Source organism: Mus caroli, chromosome X (genome assembly GCF_900094665.2).
Source record: "Mus caroli chromosome X, CAROLI_EIJ_v1.1, whole genome shotgun sequence".
NCBI classification, from domain to species: Eukaryota; Metazoa; Chordata; class Mammalia; order Rodentia; family Muridae; genus Mus; species Mus caroli.
In genome coordinates, this window is record NC_034589.1 from 80,736,870 (window position 1) to 80,744,596 (window position 7,727).

A 7,727-nucleotide genomic window follows, 5' to 3' on the forward strand; every position below is an offset into this window, starting at 1 on the left:
AAAAAAAAAAGAAAGAAAAGAAAACATGTAAGTCATAAAAAAAAAAACAACTCTGAACTGTAAACCAGCCCAAGCTAAAGGTTTTCCCTTGTAAGAATTGACATGGTCATGCTGTCTGTTCAGAAACTGAACAACATTGGTGTGATATATGGATTAATGTTTTATAAACTGGACAACAATAAAGAATGACAAAACTTGATCATATATGGAGACATAAAGTAAAGCATAAAGCCTATCACATAACTCAAAGTCCATATTTTCTGGTGACAAAGTGAATGGGATTGATATGCAGAGCTGCAAGAGCCAGGTACCTACAGCAATAGCATGCAGAACTTTTTAGAAATTATCCTTAGCACCACAATAAAAAAGAAAAAAGAAAAAGAAAAAAAGTTCTCCAAGCATGGGGAGTTTGAAAGTCATGAATTTATAATATCTTGTGATCATAGCTAGCTAACATTTATATAATATATGTAAGATGAAATTTTCTAGGTTAATTCATCAATAAATTCATCTAAGTATAGAAATGAGTATAAACATACTCAAAGTTTCTTAAATATAAGTAGAAATTGAAATAGAAAATTCAGTAACCCATCTCCATTTGCCCTTCTTATTAATCATGCTTATAAACCTCATTAGCTCTTGAATGTACACACATACAAAAAAGTTACAAGCATCTAGATCATCTCCCTACAGGGTTTATGGTTGCTTTGTTTGAGAAAGGGTATAACTCTATAATCCAGGTTGTCCTCAGCCCTGACTGTGTGGATCCTCCTGCCTCTCGCCCCAAGTGTTGGAATTATAGGACGCGGCCACTGTTTCCAGATTTGTTTTCTTATGTATTTATTTGTTACTCTGTGTGTGTGATGTGTGTGGGGAAGTGTGCATGTACCACAGTGTGAATGTGTGTAGCCGCCAGCAACCACGGGTTACTGGATTCCTGAAAGGAAAGTTGGGGTTGGATTGGAAAGGCAGTGAGAGAAATAATAAGCCAAGACAAAGTTCTCTGATCAAGGCCCAGTGTTTACTTATGAGTTTGAGCTTATAAAGGGGGGAGCCCATCCCCACCATGCCAGGATCTCCTGGTGGTTTTGTTGGGATCTGTCAGGAAAACAAGTTCAGCTTCTCAGCAGGTAGCTTCTTGCAGGAAGCTGCAGATGTGACAGACAAAAGACTTTACCTAGGTCAGAAGACTCCACCCTAGGTGAGTTAGAAACTATGACAAACAAGGTCTGAACCAGCCTGCTCAAGGCTGGGGGGAGGGCACAAATGTGGAACTCAAAAGACAGATTTTTGAGTATGTTTCCTCCTTCTACCATGGATATTGGACAGTTTTGTGTCAATTTGACACAAGATAAATTAAAGTCTTCTAAGAAGAGGGAGCACCAATTTAAAAATGCTTCCATACAAATGGGGCTATAGGCAAGCCTATAGAGCGTTTTCTTAATTAGTGATTGACTTAATTAGTGAGGTCCCAGACCATTGTGGGTGGTGACATACCTGGGCTGTTGGTCTTTGGTTCTAAAACAAACAGTGTGTGGAAGCCATGGAGAACAAGCCAGTAAGCAAAAATCCTCCATGTCCCCTACATCAGCACCTGACTCCAGGTTCCTGTTCTGACTTCCTTTAATGGTGAGCAGTGATGTGGAAATGCAAACCAAATAAACCCTTGCTTCCTAATGTTACTTTCCGTCATGGTGTTTTATCAGAGTAATAGAAACTCTAACTAAGACAAGTAGTACCAAGATAGTAGGGTACTGCTGTGACAGACCTAACCCTGTTGTTTTTTGAAGGGCGGTGGAAGAACTCTGAAATTTTGGGCTAAAAAGCCATTGAGTGTTCAAAGCTCCGTGGGTTATTCTGTGGGTGCTTGGAAGACAAGAATGTTGAAAGCATCCAACACACCTTCACGAAAAAGTTCTAGACATATTAGAGATACAAGTAACATACATAAACATAATAAAGGAAATTTATAGCAAGCATATAGCCAACATTAAATTAAACGGAGAGAATCTCAAAGCAGTTCCACCAAAATAAGGAACAAGACAAGGTTGTCCACTCTCACTATTATCTATTCATTATAGTACTTAAAGTTTTATCTAGAACAATAAAGCAATTAATAGAGATAAAGGGATATAAATTAGGAAGGAAGAAGTCAAAGTATCCTTCTTTGAAGATACGATAATGTACAGAAGTGACCTTAAAAATTCCACCAGGGAACTTCTACAGTTGATAAACACCTTCAGCAAAGTGACTGGATACAAAATTAACTCAAAAAATTAGTAGTCATCCTTTATGCAAATGGCAAATGGGCTGAGAAAGAAATCACAGAAACAACTCCATTCACACTAGCTACAAATAATATAAAATATCTTGGGGTAATTCTACTCAGGTAAGCGAAAGACTTCTATGATAAAAACAACAAGTCTTTGAAGAAAGAAATTGAAGAAGGTATCAGAAGATGGAAAGATCTCCCATGCTCATGGATCCATAGGATTAACATAGTAAAAATGGCCATCTTACCAAAACAATCCACAGATTCAGTGCAATCCCCATCAAAATTCCAACACAATTCCTTAGAGACCTTAAAAGGACAATTCTCAACTTCATATGAAAAAAATACTTCACAGAGAAACCCTGTCTCGAAAAAAAAAAAAAAAAAAAAAAAAAAAAAAAAGAAAGAAAAAAATACTTGGAATAGCTAAAACAATTTTGACTAATAAAAGAACTGCTGAAGGTATCAGCATCCCTGATTTCAAGTTGTACTACAGAGGCATAGTAATAAAAAGATGCATGACACTGGCATAAAAACAGACACATTGATCAATGGAACTGAATTGAAGACTCAGACAAAATTCGTATACCTAAGGCAACCTGATTTTTGATAAAGAACCCAGAAATACACATTGGGAGAAAGCATCTTCAACAAACGGTACTGGTCCAACTAAATATCTGCATGTAGAAAAATGCAAACATATTCATATTTATCACCCTGCTCAAAACTGAAATCCAAGTGAATCAAACACCTCAACATAAAACAAGACACACTAAATTCCTTAGAAGAGAAATTGGTGAAAAAGCCTTAAACGCATTGGCACAAGAAACAGCTTTCTGAACAGAACACAAATAGTCTATACTCTAAGATCATCAATTAACAAATGGGACTTCATGAAGCCAAAAAGCTTCTGTAAGGCAAAGGATACTGTCAATCAGACAAAGAAGCATCAAAAAACAAATAATCCAATTTAAAAGTGGGGTGACTGTGTACAGATCTAAACAGAATTCTCAGCAGAAGAATCTCAAATGGACGAGAAAGAAATGCTTAAAGAAGTGTTTAACATGCTTAGATATTAGGGAAATGCAAATCAAAACCACTTTGAGGTTCCACCTTACACCTGTCAGAATGGCTAAAATCAAAACCACAAGTGACAGCAGATGCTAGTGAGGATGCAGAGCAAGAGGAACACTCCTTCATTGATGGAGGGAGTACAAACTTGTACAACCCCTCTGGAAATCACTATGGTATTTCCTCAGAAAACTGGGAATTGATCTATCATAAGACCCAGCTATACCACTCTTGGTCATACAAAGTAACTTTTTTTTCCTTTTTTTGTTTTTTGTTTATTTTAATATTTATTTCATATATGTGAGTACACTGTCTCTTTCTTCAGACACACCAGAAGAGGTCATTGGATCCCCATTACAGATGGTTGTGAACCACCATGTGGTTGCTGGGAATTGAAGTTGGGACCACTGGAAGAGCAGTCAGTGCTCTTAACTGCTGAGCCATCTCCCCAGCCTGTTAAAGTAACTTTTATTTGCCATTTGCCTGCAGTAATTGTCATCTTGGAGGTTTACTGCCTCCATCTGCTAGCCTAGACCTAGTCCTGGATTCTTTTAGCCTCTGTACAATCTTATCTAGGCCTAGGATGTTTTCAGTTTCTGAGACTTACTGCTGAATAAACTCACCCTTTTCTAGCACATTCATTAATTGTTGATCTTAGTACCTATGTGTGTTCAGAAAGTCTTTCCCCGTGCCAATGCATTCAAGTCTATTCCCCACTTTCTCTGGTACTAGGTTCAATTTGTATGACTTTATGTTGAGATTTGTGATACACTTTGAGTTGAGTTTTGTGCAAGGTAGTAAGTATGTTTCTTTTTGCATTCTTCTTTTCTGGTCTCTTTATCAAATAGTAAGGCAAATTATTTTTTATTATGTGGAGAACTTTTTAAAGATAAAAATAGAAATGGGACAGATTCATTTATAACTTATCAGTGACTGTGATTTTGTTGTTATTCAGGTTTTTCTTTTGTTTTGCCACTAAGCAAGCATGTGAACTTTTTTTTTTCTATCCAGGAAATTCCTCTCTAGCCACTCCTGATACTCCAAAACAAAATTTAAATGGTATTTCAGTCAGTTGTTATTTCAACACACAATGTTTTAAATAAGTCCTCAATGCGGGCCATAGTTAAGTCAGTGTGCTTTTTTTCAGAAAGGTTAACCTTGCTTCGAAGCTATTAACAAGATTGGAATCTACTGGGGAAATGTGCTGGTGAAGTAATCTACAGAGATGCTTAACATGCTTACTGCTCAGCATGAGGGTCCAAGCTCCCATTATCTTCCCCATTGCAATATATTTCTCTACCATGGACATATTTCAAAATTGGGTTGAGAGAAAGATATTAAATGCAAAACATCTATTGGAAAAGTCATATAAAACCCAGTCCGTTTCTCAGGGCAATCATTTGAACATCTATACACAGCAGATAATGTACAAACATGTTTTGTTTACAGTTATCTCCCCTACAGTTCCTAGGAAAGAAACATTAAAACATGTTTAAGGTATGGACAAAGAATTTAAAGTACATTTTTTTATCTTTATTGGGACATAATGTTAATAGCATCTGTGTTTTCCCTACAACATAACCAGAAGGTGGCTGGGCTATATAGTTTCAGAAAACATGCACTTTGTGTGTGAGTGTGAGTGTGTGTGTATAGATAGAGAGGGGGGGGAGAGGGAAAGAGAGGAAGATACAGAGAGAGACACACAGAGAGAGAGACAGACAGACAGACAGAGACAGAGAGAGACTACTAAGTGGCATGCTCTGTTTAATAGGAAATTAGAAATATAACAGAAACAAAGACTTGTAAAGTGTTAAACAACTTTATGCACTTTGAAAAAGACTGGACACCATATGAGACAAAAATGAGCCTTCACAACTGAAGTACTTTGAGAAATACTAGCGTAAAAACCAGTAGACACATAGACACATGAGTGAGGCTATACCAGATAATTTTGTTTAAATAGGGTGTGCAATGATTTCAGAAATTAGATGAGCTAGCCTAGAACAGAACTGCCTACAATAAATTATATACTCAAGAGAACCAGTGTGTGTCTACTGTTCTAAGCCATTAAATTACTCAGCCATCTATTGTTTTAAAAAAGCTATTCCATGAGCATATGTGATTTTGTTTTTGCTTCCTCTGAAACCTTCATATCTCTTGGTTGACACCACAGAAAGGCTACAATTCCTATCATTTTTCAAACTAATAAATGGGATATTCCTAACCATAATAACTAAGTGTAAATGACTATACCATATGCATGTGTGATTTATATTCACTTACATATACTTTGTAAAAAGAGAAAAGCTGCACTATCAATTTTTTCAGAAAGGAAGAATGATGTGATTTCATTTGTAGACAAATGAACACAACTGGAGATAATCACATTAAGTTAATTAAGCCAGTCTCAGAACAAGACACATTATGCATTTTCTCTCATTTGTAGTTCCTATGTTTTATATAGTTAGATAAAATCATTCATGAATATATAGAAGGAAAGTTGAAATTAAATTGGAAGGGAGAAAGGAGGACAAATGGAAGGAAACAGGGGAGGAAAGAGAGGATAAAAATAGTGAAGATGTCTCAAAAAGTAAGCCAGTAGTGAAAGAAAGAAGAGATGACAGATGATTGTAACCATTTAGGAAAGAAGCCAGATGTGGCTACATTGATGGAAATCATGGTTCTGAATCAAAGCCTGTTGCCAAAGCGGAGTTGTCAACAATGACTGACAAGACGTAGAGGATCAAAGCTAAGGAACTAATGGGGAACTAATCATTGGAAAAATACACGGAAGGATAAATAATGTAACTATCTCATGACTGCTCTTTGCCAGGCGGTTTTCATGGTCTGTTTTACTCTACTGTTCTGTTTTGTTTTCAAAACAGGATTTCATGTGCCCCAGATTGACATGGAGCTCACTATGTAGCTAACATTGCCCTTAGAAAAGGTGAAAAATATCAGTGATTTTGGAACCAGGCGTGTGTGACAACTAGTTGGGTGACAGGGCGGTGTCTTCATGAGAAGTTTGGAAGATGAGTTGTGTAGCACTTGAAAGCTACTGTGTTACAGGCACTGAACAGCATTCAGGTGTGATGTTCTGCAACTAAAAAATATTGAATATCCAGGGCCCTGTTAGAGGAAAGATAAACCATTTACACAATGGAATACTATTCAGCTATTAAAAATGACATCATGAATTTTGCAGGCAAATGCAGAAAATATCACTAGTTAGGTAAACCAGACCCAAAAGGACATGCATGGTATGTAGGTACTCACTGATATGTGGGTACTAGCCAAAAAGTACAGATACCTAGGATACAACCCACAGACCATAAGCATTAAGTAAAGTGTAAAAGGCAGAAAGGCCCAGGAGAGGATGCTTCAATCCCACTTAGAAAGGGGGAAGAAAATAATCACAGGAGGCAGAGGGAAGAAGAGGTCTGGGTGGGAGAAGGGAGGAGGGAAGCAGAACAGGATCAGGTATGGGGAGGGGTACAGGAGAGAAGCCCAGAGGACCATGAGGATGGATGGAACTATGTAGGTTTGAGGGTGGGAGTGTGTGTGTGGGACCCTCTAGAAAGTTCCAGAGACCTGGGAGGTAAGAGACTCTCAGGACTCAATGGGGGTGACCTTAGCCAAAATGCCCAACAATGGGGAGAGGGAACTCAAAGAGTCCACCTCCAGTAAATAGACACGTCCTCAAGTGGAGAGACAGGGTTACCAGCCCACAGACAAAATTTCTGACCCAGAACTGTTCCTGTCTAAAAGAACTGCAGGGACAAAAATGGAGAAGAGACTGAAGACAAGAGCCTAGCATGGCTGTCCTCTTAGAGGATCTACCAGCAGCTGACTGAGACAAACACAGATATTCATGCTGTGTGGACTGAAGTCGGGGACTGATATGGTTGAATTAGAGAGAAAGGTTTGAAGAAGATGAAGTGGGGAGCGACCTCATAAGAAGACCAGAAGTCTCAACTAACCTGGACCCCTAGGAGCTCCCAGAGACTGAGCCATAACCAGGCAGCATACACAAGCTGGTCCAAGCCCCCAGGCACATATATAGCAAAGGACTGCTGGTCTGGCCTCAGTGGGAGATGTGTGTATCTAATCCTTGAGAGACTTGAGGCCCCACTGAAGGGGGAGGCCTGCTGGGGGGCACACTTTCAGAGGCAAGGGGAAGTGGGATGAGCAGCTATGGGAGGGGGGACGGGCGGGGGGGGCAATGGCTGTAATGTAAATAAATAAAATAATTTTAAAAACACATAGCAAACAACCATGACAAAGAAATGCTCCACATCCTTAGTCATCAGGGAAATGCAAATCAAAACAACCCTGAGATTCCACCTCACACCAGTCAGAATGGCTAAGATCAAAAATTCAGGTG